Source organism: Ahaetulla prasina, chromosome 7 (genome assembly GCF_028640845.1).
Source record: "Ahaetulla prasina isolate Xishuangbanna chromosome 7, ASM2864084v1, whole genome shotgun sequence".
NCBI lineage: Eukaryota > Metazoa > Chordata > Lepidosauria > Squamata > Colubridae > Ahaetulla > Ahaetulla prasina.
Window position 1 is genome coordinate 51,727,568 of NC_080545.1, and position 16,247 is coordinate 51,743,814.

Here is a 16,247-nt window from a genome sequence, read left to right on the forward strand (position 1 = left end):
TTATTTTAAGGCCGCCTGTGGAAAAGACAACAGACTACTAAGTACCAAGGAATCCAGCGGGGTGCGGGAGGAGAAAGGAACCTCCTCCCAAGACGTCCCTATGGGGAAAGAGAAGGGATCTTAAAGGAAGGGCCCACACCCAGGGACAAGAACAATCCCAGAGCCATAGCACTGGGAGCCCTCTTTCCAACTTAGACACCTTCTTTGGAATCCGGCTCCTGCTTGTACCCACAGTGAAATAGTCCCACTCTGGAATCTTCCTTTTCCCTTTCCCTAATTTTTTCCGTTCCACACTCTTATCCTTGACCAAAATCAATCTCTTACCGCATCTCCTAATTTGCTCCTTCAAAGTTATTTCCAAAGTGGGGAGAGCAGGCAGGTTATTGGACCTCAGCAGCGGGAAAGTTACTCTGTAACGACTCAGGAACAAACCTGGCACTCCTAATAGCTATTGTCCTGAGCAAAATTCAGCGCAGGATCCTTACACTCCTGCAAAAGCATCCTTATTTAGCTTATTATCAGGTGGCTTCTTTCCCTCATCCCTATCTCCTCCCCTCCTTCCTGTTTCAATGATGGTCTGGACTCTTCCTATAAACGTGCACCCGCCCACCCATTCCAATAGAGTCAGAGCTAAAACGCTGTTTCCCTTTAGCAGCCGTCAACCTTACTCATATTTCCTCTTTGGAATTCTTGAGATCAAGTTGTCTAAACTGAAAGGTGCCATCTGTCCATCTTCTAATTTAAAAAAAAAACCTCCAAAAGACACCAGAGCTTGACTGCTGACAATAACAGTCTTTATGCCCCCCCCCGCAGCAAGTCGATCTGTGGGCACACCCTAAATAGAACCAATGTAACCTTACTAGCAGATTCCTATCACCAACATCCTCACCAGATTTTATTTGACAATTGATTAACAGAAACATCCTGTGATGGTCGCTCCCCTCCCCCCTTATTTTCACATCCATCCCAATACCTTAATCACGGAGAGAAAGAGGCTTTTCTTCACGTTCCAGCCGCTCTTTGTCCTTTCTCAGTTGCCTCCAGACTCCTTGTGTGTCCGTATCAAACGAAGAATTCTTCTTTTTGCGGCTTTCCCGTCCATCTTCAGGTGGCCATTCCAGCGTCCTTGACTGCCAGCTCCGAACGCAATAAAAGCAACCCCCACCTGCTGCTAGGAAACCTATCTTCTGTCCTTGTGCAAAATAGATGAGACGCTTTAGCATCAGGCAGAGAAAAACCACCACAAAAACATGGGGGATGGAAAGCGTATCAACAGAATGGGCTCCCAGCAAATGAAGGGCTCACTGCTGCTTTAAGCTGACGACTCTTCAACTGGCCCCTGCTATGACTTCAAGGTGAACCAGAAACGCGGCTCTTCGCTTTGCTTCTCTTTTTAAGAGACGGCGGAGGAAGAGAGCTGTCCTTTCAGCACCACTCACCAGCAATTACTGTTCGTGGCACAGACCTTTTGCGATTCTTCTTTCTTTGGATAGTGCAATTGCCATAAAAACAATCCTCCAAAAATTAAAAAGATACAAAAACGCTCTAAAGAAAGCATCATCTCCCTCTTTTCCCTTTACATGCTGATTACACCAAAATAGGAGCATCTAATTTGATCTAATAGGAGCAGCAAAAGTGACACTTAGCTACAGGTGAGAACAACACAGAGAACCTGAACACGTCGGTAGAAGACTTAATGGTTTTAAAGGTTCAATGACTGACCACCTTAACACTGAAGGAAACATAAAAGTGATGATGATAATGATATTTCTTTAGGTTGCTGCTTCTAGTTTTACATCTCTATCCCATTGATCATGCAAAATAATTTCTCTATAATATTCTAGCTGTCTCATAATACTTAGGAATTCAAATTTAGTAGCATGCACTTAATGGTTTCAAAGTTCTAGAGTAAAAGTACCTTGAAATGAATAAAATTCTCCTTCACAGAATGAAGAGAGAAATCGCTGCATCAAACAAATATATTTTTAAATATCTTTTAGTAATGGATATGGAGAAAGATGCAATCATAAAAAAGGAATACAATTCATTTATGATCATTTTTCTCTTTTGAGCAGGGTTCAGGGAATCTGAAGGAGGTCAGGTTGAGATGTGTGCTTCCCATTCTGATTCTAAACAGTTAGATGTTTTTGTATTTGATAACATTTATCGCTGATAATCTCAAGAACCTTCTGAAGGTAACTATGAAATATTTAAATTCACTTTTACATACACTCTCAAGTGAATATCAGTGTGATCTCCAATGTAATCTCTGATATCTCCAAGATATCAAAAAATGTATGTTTTCACTGGATAGTGTATATATACATAGGAGATAGATGTGGGATAGATGTCCGAAATAACCCTGAGACTAGAGACTGCATGCACTCAATAAAGTCTAGGGATGTATTTGCAATGCAGGTAACTTTGCATTGCTTAAATCAATTTTATATCTGTTTTTGTGTATTCATTCCTTCCAGTTTTATTTTATTAGAAACACATTCTGTGACTATATGAAATGTTTTTGGATTAACCAGTCAGGCCCTGGGGAATTTTTTTTTCTTTATATCAACCTTTAATTAATTAACTCATTAATGATGGATTTCAGAATTATATTTGCAACTATAAACCTATTAGTAAACTCTTTCTTGCATATTATGTTTTTTTCTTTCACTATCTGAAGAATCCATGAAGAATTAATAATACGAGTCTGCTACTACAGAGAATAGTTGAAAGATAGTTTAGGAGAATCTGCTTAGCATTTTTTCATATTTGAAAAGAAATTAAAATATGAAATAAATTTGTAATAGACTCCGCTTCAACTATATGTGAAATTCCATTAAAACAAAGTAAGTCAGACATCCATACATGTACATGTTTATTAGTGTAAGTAAAAGAAGATAAAACGGCAAAACATAATATACAACTTTTTCCCCAGCACAATAAACATTTCCTGATGTTACATGTCTTATCCTAATACTTTCAGCTTCATAGTCCACTTCATTGTCCACTTTGATTTTGTTTTTAAACTAGAAGCCTAGTGCAAAACAAACATTTTGAAAAGAAATGTGGAGCATTCTGAATTCAGGAAATTATTTGATATACCAACACTGAATGTAAGTCACAATGCTGGCATGCAAAATCCATTACTATCAAAGACCTCCTTAATTTCTGCTGCTGTTTTTAAAACAATCAAAACTCACATCATCTGGGTAACTGATAGATCAAACCTATCTGCTTCACAGTCCTGCTCTGAAAGAAAACATCAAGAATGAATTGCAGAACTATTTTTTTGCTCTTAGGCATCCTTATGAATTATGTCAGTAACTATCAGTATCTGTGAGAAGGGTTGTGTCATCTTACCGTTTCTTGTATCTCTCCCAGGGCCTCTGATTCATCACGTTTTTGCTGCACAAAAATGTTACATATAAGAAAGCACAAGCTCACTGAAGCAATTGATATGTGGCACATGTAATTATTTTTTAGGCTGCCCAACAACTGTGTTCACATTCTTATACTTTATTTCTTTTGAACTTCAATGGTTATTGTGCAGAAAGAACTGATTAAATATGTACTGTTAAGGCTACAATTTCTAATAGATATTTGCCTGTGCTAAAATTCTTTAACTACAATGCAATAAAATTTTCTATAACTAGATCTCCTAAATATTGTCAGATATGAGGCTGAATGTCTACACATCTTTATTTTCACTTGTGGAGCAAGTCTAGTTCAGATATACCGGTACACCTAAATATAAGGATATGAACACAATATAAGGGGATATGGCCATTCATGCTAGGTCCTTATTTATACTGCTGCCTATTTAGACATGGATTTCCTCACAGTAGTTGGGAACTATGAAGATCCTACTTTATAAAGTTTTAAGAAATAATTAAAATACAATTTGTTCAAGAAGGCTTTTGATATCTGAATGTGGCCATTAAATTATTTATTTCTCATTCTGGCTTATTCTTGTAAGAATTTTTTGGTGTCATTTTGTAATTTTTAGCTTTCAGCTGTTTACTATGATATACTGTGGACGTTTTTATTACAAATTATAACCCACTCATCCAAGATGTCTACAATTAATCCTGAGAATAAGATCTATGCCTTTTTGCAAAAGAAAGAAGGAAAGACATTTAGACATAATCATGTTTTTTATTATTTAAAAAATTGACAAATACATTTAACTTTGTTTCTCTATATATGTTACAATATTTTGCATATATTTTATGTACATGTTCACAATATGTGCGAACAACACAACACCCTTAATCAGTATCTGCTGAATATTAGGAAAATTACTCATGGAAAGTAGTTTATAATTGTGTAAATGTTTGAAGAAACAAAGAGTTTCTTTGTTTCTTCAAACAAAACTATCAGTTGCACTTAAAAAAATGCTGTATCATTTGAGAGAGAAAACAGATTCTTGCATTATCAAAAGTAAAGAATAACACAGGCATTTAAACACTTTCGTACAGAATTCTTCCTAGTAGAAAAAAGAAAGTTTCCTGCAAGCTTTCTTAAATCCATAGCTATTTTATGTAAAGAGGCTTTCATGCAATAAAAATCCAGAAATAAATAACCATGAGGGAAAGGGAAAATGACAGTGTTTTGTTAATTAAAATATGAATAAAAATATGTTTAATATATTTAATGACCATATGTAAGTAGAGTTTTAAAAATTGATATACCCACACTAGTTTATTATTTTTCATGTTATCCACAGGCATATTACTTTCATACAAATACAATATTAAGAAGTACAATATAAAATTCCTGAAATTAAAAGATATACTTATTTTTAAACATTGATTTCAAAAACAACCATCCATGTATCATATTCATGAAAGGCCAGAATAGATAAATGTATCTAAAAATTGTCCAAATCTACTTTTTAAAAGGTAACTGGACTTTCTTTGTTTTTCCTTGAAGATGTTTCACTTCTCATCCAAGAAGCTTCTTCAGTTCTTCTGGATGAGAAGCAAGATATCTTCAGAGAAAAACAAAGGAAGTCCAGTTGCCTCCTGAAAAAGCTTTGGGACAACAATGACCTGGATGACTGAGAATCTCCATAGACATCTAGAAATTTCCTACCACACTTCAAGGTTGGTACTGTTACTAAAATTGAAATAAAGGTTTTATATGTACAAATTTTTAATGAGTTTTACTAATAATTTAAAATATGTACTTAATGCTTGGCTTTAGTGTTTCAAGTTTTTTCTTTTTCTCTTTTAATCAGTTATACGCATTTTATATTTATCTTCATTTTGCTTAATTATTAGTACTTTACTTGAATAATGTATTGAATCGCAAGGGTAACAACAACACTAAATAATTCTGAAATTTACATATTGAAAGCACATTTTCTAAGACTAAATGCAATTTGTAGAATTTAACTAGAATTCAGAGGGGAACAAAACACATGCATATTATTTCTGTTCATAGTGTATATTAAGTAACAATAGTATTCAATGTTAACCACAAAATCCATTGAAAAATATTGTAACAAAAGTAATAGAAGAAAATACACATGTATGTTAGAATAAGAATGTATTAACGATGAAAAACAATGGTGTGTTAATAATAGTTTGCAATGTCAATATGCTGTATCTATTAACAATCAATAAGCAAAATTAAAACTAGAAGATGGTATTTTTTTAATTACAGTATATATGATACTTAATCAGGAAATCTGGGAAGTCAATAAGTAGTATCTCAAAACATGTTACACTGCAAAGAGATAAAAGCCCTTTGACTTAGTTTATGTGCGAGTCAGACCTACTGAGTTGAATAAACCTTCTTTTTAGAGTAGATGAGCACGGTCTGTTCTACTAAACTAAAAGATTTGAATCTGTGCAAATTATCTTTATTAGGTACCATATTATTTACCTCTATAGCAAACCTAGGTGGGACTGGCTTCTCTTCCAATCATATAGATCTTTCATCTTTTACTAAATGTAAACAGGACAGGAACATCATTTATGCATTTTAAAGGAAGATTATAGGCAAGAGTCTGCAGCCAGAAGTTAGGAGATTTTTAAAAAGCACTTGGGCCCAGAGGATGACCCAGAAGTAGGATGGAGGATAAAACAAGAAAAACCAAAGCAAAAGAGAAGCAAAAGAGTAATTTGAGAGCTAGTAATGAAGTCACACTGTACAATTGTCCTTTTAGGAGTTCTTGCATCATTTACTATCCACTTGGGACTAACTGGTATTCTGAGCCTAATAAGAACTTTGTCTGAGGGGTTCCACAAAGTGTGACTTGTTAACTCAGTCCACCCCTTTTCAGATAGCCATCCAATTCAGTTTAGCTTGGTTTACAGCTGACATTTGCTTACTACCAGATGTCTTTGCTTAGTCACTACTTCTGTGGCATCTTTAGTAAGTCATGTGATGCTGGCACTGGTTTGCCACTTGGCCTTACATTTTTGCCACAACCCAACTTACCTCTTTAGGCTTTCTTCAAAAGCATCTCAGGCTGACCTACTTCTAGCCTTTCCCACCAAGTCCCATCAAAAGCTGACCTTTTTAGAGGCATTCTACCTCTAGTCCATTCTTGACCTTACTGCTCTACTATCGCTAGACTTCAACATGTCCTTGGGACTATTTTTTCCCTACTGCTTCTGCTACTGCTACAGCTGCAGATAATATCTGCAAGGATGCTGCTTTCCATGCTCCCCAATTCTCTCTCTGTGTACAACTCTTACTGCTGACTGTTCAGCAACTTAACTTTCAGCTTTGTTCAGCTTTACTGCTCTATGGGATTGAGGAGCTTTCAGCTCTCTCCAGCTTCCAAAATGAAGGAATCTATTCCTTTTCAGCCAAATTTACTTCCTGCTGTACTGTACTTTCTCTTATCGTGTCAGCATTGGTCAGGTGGGCCATTTACAAGGAGCAAAGGAAACAAGAAGCTATGGGCATTCCCTTCCACATTCCTCAAAGATATGTCCTGTCCCAACAGTGTAGTCATGAAATGCTGCACAATGAATTCCAGCTTTTTCACACTTTCCCGAGAAGCTGCATAAGCTCAGTTGTACACAGAGGAAGAGCACAGAAGTAGCATGGAAGACAGCATCCCTGCAGATATTATGTCTAACCATTTGCAGCTATGATCAATAGTTTCTGAGGAGAGTACTCTAAAATTAGTTTTAAAGTCTCCAAACATTGTCAAAACATATTGTGCAGCTTTTTCATTTTTTCTACTAAAGGAAATAAACATTAAACATATGGTAGGAAAAAAAGGGAGGGTGACTAAAAAAAATGGGAGGGTGGCTATCTAGTTGTCTCATGATATTACATAGATAAATCAACTTAATTATAAGCTAAAAACCGCACTAAGAATGACTAGCTCAAAATCACCCTGCTGACTTACTGCCTAAGGTAGACTAGAACCACTGTCCCGTTTCTAGATTGGTACCTTAAAGATATAACAAACTGGCTCTAGGATAGAAAATAACATAATGCAATAATTAAAAAGAGGTTTCATTTCCTAAAAATAAATTAGCCACCACAATGATAGAAATCAATAGTGGGAGAATGGAATACTATGTTTCCTATTTCTATTTTTAGAAATGAAAGAATAGATCCCTTTCCATCAAAACTCATATTGGTGGAATAACAGACACCTTCAAGGCTGGTCTGTTACTTTGTTGTCAACAAGAACTTTTAACAGAACTGAAAATAGTTCCATGAATTCAGCCCTAATAATAATTCCTAGTACAAGTCTTTAGAACAGGGGTAGTCAACCTTTTTATACCTACTGCCCACTTTTGTATCTCTGTTAGTAGTAAAATTTTCTAACTGTCCACTGGTTCCACAGTAATGAGCCGTGTATCATAGTCTGTGCATGCCTCTCACACATCATGGATTGGGTTTTTTGGGGGGGGGCACCGGTTACCAGCTCTGCTTGTCTGTTACAGCTGGGTGGTGTGGGGGAAGGCTCTTTTGTTTGCGGTCGCACTATAGCGCCATTTAGTTTCACTTACGTAACGTGAACTAAACTTATGCACGGGCGATACAAATAGTACATTTTCAGAAATTTAAATTGTCACAGGGAATTTTATGAAAACCTATGAAAATGTTTTTAAATAATGCTATGAATTTTTTTAAAAAAGTCAATTAAATTTTAAAAAAGGAAAGTGCTTCAGTATCTGACAAAATTCCTACCGCCCACCATGAAAGCCAGAACGCCCACTAGTGGGCGGTAGGGACCAGGTTGACTACCACTGCTTTAGAACAATCAAGTGTTAAAACTAGCTCAAATAAAAATTCCTGTCAGTTGAAAGTGAAATAGTATTAGTTTTTAAAATGATGTAAATGCAGTTTTTTGTTTTAAATGTCCATTCGGTTTTTCAAGACTGGCCTATTACTTTCCTTGTCTGTTTCTGTGGGAAGAACCTTATGCTGGTATTGTTTGATCAGAAGCAAAATGTGTTTGTTCAAGTTAAAAGAGGATAATTTAAAGAAGATATTAATTAAGGATGTCAAAGAAAGGAAAAGAATGACAGAAAACACAGGGCAATTCTGCCAAGAATATTTGCCTGAAGCTATTAAGAGACATGTTAGAACGTTCTCTTCCTTCTCCTTTTCATTTCCTTGTATGAGATAAAAAGAGAGAGTAAAAACAAATGGAAAAGGAAAATAAGCGAGAGATGGTGTTTGAATCCCCAAAGAGTATTCATAATGTTTTTGGTACCAAGCAGAAAGAGGCTACTAGCACAGTAATAATAATAATAATACCATGAAACTCTTCACAGACTATGAAAGTGATTTTCCCCCTTTCTTCTAAGTTACAAAGCAGGCAAAGGAATGATATAACTTCCTGTGTCTTAAAAGAGCAATATGCATTTGCACTGTAAGTCATATCATCGGGTGTGCAGATCAAAGTTGTACAAAATTATTGAAAAACCTGATGCACACAGCATGTTAATGGCAAGTGAAGAACCCTTCTTCAAACCTTTAACATAGCCACCCAAAGTAACCTGAGGGGAGATGGGTGGCATATAAAGTTAATAAATAAATAAGATAAACATGGCCAAGTCTTCTGACATGCTCAAACAGTTAAAGATTGTCATCAGTTGTCTATTTGTGTATATGGATGCTCAGAACCTTATTTCACTGATGTTCTAAGAAAAATGTTGGATCTGCATACAGGTTCATGTACAAATATCCAGGGAGAGTCTTTGAAGTAGAAATGCTAATATGCTCTGCAAAGCACTCCTGAATGCTTTGCACAGCCATAATGCAGATGTCTATACCAAAAACGGGGAAGTCTTTGTTATAATTCACTTAAGCATTTCCAGCACAAGGAATATGGTCCCAGCATATGAACCACTACTTATAATTCACTGGATTGTGACCCCTTCCCCCACTACTGCATCTCTTCTGTTTTTTCTTTATTTTTTGGTAGAAAAAGCTGCCTGTGTTTGGACTAAGCCGTCTACTGCCATGGAAACCGAACTACGCACAACAAAGGACCAGTGGTGAGATTGCTCTGCTTGTTTTCAAGGAGTACAGTATTTTCTACAAAATTCTGAAAGGGAAGTTTAAGTGGTTTTGTGCCATACCCTATCAACCGGACATTTTGCTTTGACATATAGAGAATAGTAGACTTCATCTGTGTCAATTACAGTTTTTCATTTCTGGAAATATTACTGAGGAAAATCCAAAGAAATACACTTTTCATCCATGCTTTCTCTTTGCAGATACCACTACAAGATAAGGGAATAAGGGTTGCTGAGGCTTCATACTGGAATTTGTTTACAACCAATGCAAAGCATAACCAGATGCATACGTAGTTGTACCTGTGATCTTTATATATTATTCAAAGTTCTCCAAGGCTCAAATCACCTGTAAAAGAGGTTCTTTTCTATTAATTAATAATGTATTTCCTAAGCGGGCAACGTATGGCAACTGCAAACTATAGAATGTCTTCACACTTCACTAACAACGTCATTTTGGCATTGACTCTCTTACTCTCTCAGTTCCTGAACCTAATTTGCATCCTTTCCCGTGTATGATCCTAATTACTAGACCATGGTATCTTCACGTGTTTCATTCTGGGACTATGAGGAACTAGTCAATAAACTAACTCTTATCTTATACACTTCCTCCTGCTACTCTGAGCAACAATATCTAACAAATTATTAACCAGTAATGTCAGTATACATGGTTAGAATTTTGTAAACATAGAGTTTAGCTTATTCAGGCATTAAAAATCACTACGAAAACCACAGCAATAAATTCAGCCTCTGTTGCTAGACCTGTAACATTGTCTTGACATTGGAATTTGCATGCATAATTCTGATGTCTATGCTGAAAAGCTTTTTATATGTACATAGTCACTTGTATGTAAACATGAACTTGTATCTTGAACCTCACAAGTTGAAGACTTGTGAAAAAAGCAGTACATGTCCAATAGTATACATAAATGTCTATTCAAGTACAGAGATCTAGTGAATCTTCCCCACAGTTACATTAATATGCATTTGTTCAAATCTGTAGTCAGCAAGCTGTAATCTATCTTAGTAGAAAAGCTAATGACAGTGCTGTTTATATAGCTTTCATGGGGAGGATATTTAAAACCAGTGATTGGTGTATTGTTCTGCCTCTGTTTCTTCTCCCACCCTGTGCCATCTGCTGGCAGGGAAAACAACCGCTAATCACTGTCCTCAGCATGTGGTGGGATGAGTTTGAGTGACTCTGGAAAAGTGTCTGAGAGCAAGCTTTAACCACCATTCGAGTTCTCCAAGTGACAAGTTGCCATCATTGAACTTCTCTGCACAATAACTTGTCACCTGGGCTATATTTGAACACGGGACTTATAATGTACTGGAAATCTGCTAGCTCTATTTTGTGGAGAAAAAAAAGTTTAATGTTCCTTTCAAAGAAATGTGTGTTTAAACAAAAAACAGCCTAGCTGAACAGATCACACACAAGGGGTAGGGATGAAGGCTAAAGCATAGAATGCATCACTTGATTAAGTCTGTGTCAGCCCTTTGGGCAAATTCAAGAAACAGGTCAGGAAAGGCTTTCAGGAATGCGGTTTATATCTATATATATCTATATATCTATATCTATAAGTTTATTGTCATTGTACATTGTACATTGTATATACACAGTATACCTATACAACGAAATTCACATAACACCCAGAGACCAAGCCCAAAACATATGACAATCCCGACACACCCCTACCCACCAAAAATTCCCCACCCCTAAACCACCCAAACATCCACACAGCAGACCAAGTAATGCTGTCCAACAGCTCACTGATGGTGGCCCTTTAGTTCATCTTTGAGTGCAATCATAGCTCTGGGATAAAAACTATTCAGAAAATGTGTGGTCTGAGTTTTAATTGTTCTGTATGTTCTGCCAGAAGGCAACAGTCCAAAAAGATTATAAGCAGGGTGGGCAGTCTCGTGAGAAGGTTGTACAACTTCCTCAAACAGCGAGATGAGAAGATGTCATCCAGGGCTGGTAGCTGGAGCCCGATGATATTCTGGCCAGTTTTAATAATTCTCTGTAGAGCTTTTATGTCTGCTGCAGAGGATTTCTTATAGGATAGATAATTAAATCTTGAAAGTTTGTCAATTTTTCATTACACAGTCCTATGCTAAACAATAGCAAAGATGAGTTATTTTCCTCTTTCCTATCTCTCAAAATTAACTAATTTCCTCATTTAACTGTTTCTTTGCCATTCCCAAGGCGGGGCTAATATTCCTTTCCCCTCTGCAGCTTTTGGCTGTTTATGTGACCTCTCACCCAGGAAAGGAAAAAAATAGTGAAATTCTTCAGTAGTTAATTCCAAAATATTCCATATCTGTTAAATATTGCAAAGGAATAGCACTGCTAACAGCAGTTGGCTACTGGCACAACCAGGGAGTAGCCTATGGCTAGCACTGGATAAACAAAATGACAAAAAAACAAAACAAAAACCCAACCCCAGAATCTTTGAGATCACATTAGGGAAAGAGAGCTGGCCAATCTGTTCCTCTGGATAGATAGGCTGCATGGTGCCATACCAAAAGCAGGTGCCATTTCACAGCAGGAGCAATTCATTGTGGCCACTCTCAAAATGGCCCCCACCAAGTGGTGCAGCAGATTGGCTGCTTTCAAAGAAATGTGTGTTTAAACAAAAAACAGCCTAGCTGAACAGATCACACACAAGGGGTAGGGATGAAGGCTAAAGCATAGAATGCATCACTTGATTAAGTCTGTGTCAGCCCTTTGGGCAAATTCAAGAAACAGGTCAGGAAAGGCTTTCAGGAATGCGGTTTATATCTATATATATCTATATATCTATATCTATAAGTTTATTGTCATTGTACATTGTACATTGTACATTGTACATTGTACATTGTACATTGTACATTGTACATTGTACATTGTACATTGTACATTGTATATACACAGTATACCTATACAACGAAATTCACATAACACCCAGAGACCAAGTAATGCTGTCCAACAGCTCACTGATGGTGGCCCTTTAGTTCATCTTTGAGTGCAATCATAGCTCGGATAAAAACTATTCAGAAAATGTGTGGTCTGAGTTTTAATTGTTCTGTATGTTCTGCCAGAAGGCAACAGTCCAAAAAGATTATAAGCAGGGTGGGCAGTCTCGTGAGAAGGTTGTACAACTTCCTCAAACAGCGAGATGAGAAGATGTCATCCAGGGCTGGTAGCTGGAGCCCGATGATATTCTGGCCAGTTTTAATAATTCTCTGTAGAGCTTTTATGTCTGCTGCAGAGGATTTCTTATAGGATAAGAAATCTGCAGCTTTTGGCTGTTTATGTGACCTCTCACCCAGGAAAGGAAAAAAATAGTGAAATTCTTCAGTAGTTAATTCCAAAATATTCCATATCTGTTAAATATTGCAAAGGAATAGCACTGCTAACAGCAGTTGGCTACTGGCACAACCAGGGAGTAGCCTATGGCTAGCACTGGATAAACAAAATGACAAAAAAACAAAACAAAAACCCAACCCCAGAATCTTTGAGATCACATTAGGGAAAGAGAGCTGGCCAATCTGTTCCTCTGGATAGATAGGCTGCATGGTGCCATACCAAAAGCAGGTGCCATTTCACAGCAGGAGCAATTCATTGTGGCCACTCTCAAAATGGCCCCCACCAAGTGGTGCAGCAGATTGGCTGCTTTCCAAAGAACTACTGAAAAGAAGTCAGAGCCGAGAGGAGGGTTGGGGAGAAGGGCTTGGGACCCAATGGGGTGGGATCCAGCAAGGCAGGAGGGGGAGGAAGATAGGCAGGCACAGCATCATCATTGTGGTTGGTCATAAAGGCAGGTGGATTGTCAAGCACCCTAATTTTATGCGATGGTGAGAGGGTGATGCAGAGATATAACTTCAGGCAGGGGTTTAATCCCTTTATTCAGTGCCATCACAATTCCAAACAATCACTGAACAAACGGGATAAGTAAAGAACTACCTGTATTTCTATTAAGAGGAAGATATTGCAAAATCTATTTCTCAGAAGCATTGCCCATCAAAACTGGGTGAAATGAATATTCTTTTGTCAGTTTTATTTGGATATCTTTGCTTAATTTAATTGAAATGGGGCTTTTTTATATAGCTCCTTTTAACATAGGAATTCTAACGCTATGCTTCTAATTTCCAAATTTTCTGATTAAGAACTTGCTAGAAGATTGTAACCTCATAGTGACTCAAATTAGTTACTTGAAGTGACAGTTGAGATGTATATATTTAGATATACTGTACTATTATTACTGAATATTTTTCTTTGAACAATAGTTATTCTAATGGTATTATGATTAGATTGAGGACTATAAGTCCTCAATTTATAGCCTTCTGTTTAATGACCATTAGAAGTTACAAGGTGCTGAAAAAGTGACTTATAACTGTTTTTCATACTTAGGATCATTGTAGCACCTCCGTAATCATGTGATCAAAATATGGATGCTTGGCAACTGACATTTATTTAATGACAATTGCAGTGTCCAAGGTCATGTTAATTATCTTTTGCAAACTTCTGACAAGCAAAGTCAATGAGGAAGCCAAATTCACTTAACTACGGTGTAACTAATTTAACAACTGCAGTGATTCACTTAATAACTATGGCAAGAAAGGTCATAAAATGGGGCAAACTCACCTAACAACTGTCTTGTTTAGAAAAGGAAATTTTGGGTTGAGTTCTGGTCACAAATGAAGGACTACTTGTACCATAATAAAGATGTAACTGAGTTACAGAACCACAATGAACAAACCTGCAACAGAGATCAAATAAAATTATCTATAATCAAATAATTTGATTTGTTAACAAATACATAGAACATGTAATTGCACAGTTTCATTTTACTTTTTATAGTTATCTAAACAGTTAAAACAGAGAAAGGTTTTTTGTGTTCTGCTTCTTCTATAGTAGAAAAAAAGCACAGGTATCAAATTAATGTTAATTAATAGAATTACATATTCTATATTTTTATGTTATCACAATAACTGTTCACTAAAAACAGATCTCATTTTAAATGTAATCAAAATGATATATACTGTCATGCTTTTCCCCATATCTTTATAAATATAGACTAAATACTTAACTAATAATGCACATTTAATCATTTAATGTTTAAGCAATAAATGATTGAATGTTGATTCATTTTTGAAAGTTAAACCATTGACCATTTCTTAGAATACTGTACTTAGCTAAATCATCAGAATACAAATAGAGAATTAGTAACACAATGTCTTTCTTTTCAAGAATTATGGATTTTTCCCCTTCAATTTTTCATCTGCCTTTGTATTCAAGAAAGAAAATTTAAAAGAAATATGTGTTCATTCTATATCTCATTAAAACAATTCCCAAAATAAAACTATGTATACCAAGAGTGAATTTTCATAATCAATCAATTCTTTAATATAGTCATTGCATAATTGGACCGAAATATGAAAAAAGATGAAGTACTACACAGAAATTAAAATAAAGTAAGCCAGAGTACAATATGCATGAAGTATTAAATACTGGGAAAATTTAAAAATTACTAGATGAGTAGATTACTAAAACAGAATACTAGATTACTAAAATGGTAAAATGCTGAAATATTACCCTCCACATCCCTATCATCCTCACCCCCTTCTTCCTAACTTTCTTCTCTTCTGTTCCATTTCTGGATCATGTGGCAGATTACTAAATAGCATTTTATCTCTGGCCATGTAAAGTTGGGGTCATGAGCTTTAAATAAATTTCTGATCATTGCAATTTCCAGATTTAGTTTATACCTGTGAATTATGAAGCCAAAATTGGAGCTTATCAGTCTGAATTTTATTCATCTTTCCAGATAACAAGACTGTCAACCTTATTTATTTTATTTTATTTATAAAATGTATAGGCCACCCATCTTATCTCAAGGTAACTCTTAAGCAGACTTCCAGTTTGGAAACTTTGATATTAACAGAGAGGCCCAGATAGAAGAAGACCAAATCTTTCTAGGACCATTCAGTTCAAATTTCCTGTATATACCAGGTGAATGAACTCCTTCCACTTTCCTACTGGGATAGGAGAGTTCAGGTAAAAGTATATAGAAAGGCAGATACCATTTTTCAAATGGGAGGATTGTTGAACTTTGCTGAAGTTAGTAAATGGATCAAGCCCTGCTCTATAGCTAACTATTTTAGTTTGCAATCAGATACTTGTACTATTAAAAAAATCTAGAAATATCCAAGTTGATGTTTAGTCACAATTAGCACTGCATCATTCAGAGTATTTTATACTTAACACTGTCCTTAATTATCTATGAACTGAAATCAGCTAATAAGGAATGCTCCAATTGAGGACTCTAAATCAATTAGTGTCTCTACAATAGATGCTCCAAGTTGTAAAATTTGCATCAAATTCAACATTTCTGCCATATTTGCATTAACTACCTTAAATAAGCAGTTCCACATCTGCTTATAGAGCAGGAAGAAAAACATATTTTTTTCCCTGTTGATGGAGGCTTGAAGTTCATGATAGTAGTAATCTTCCAATCAGCTTTCTACTATCTACAAATTTCAGAAAGTTGTAAGTGCCAGTCACTATAACCCAGGGTAGTCATAGATGTACATCTCCCCAAATAAATGCCCCTAGAAAATCTCCCTTAGTGACACCATTTAAAATAATCAGATTCAGTCTGCTGAAGATCTGCACTAAGTACAATTCAGCATAGTTAGATAGCAGCAGATTGAGACTGGCAAGCAGCAAAGTGGATTCTAGATATGGAAGACATTGTGGAAATT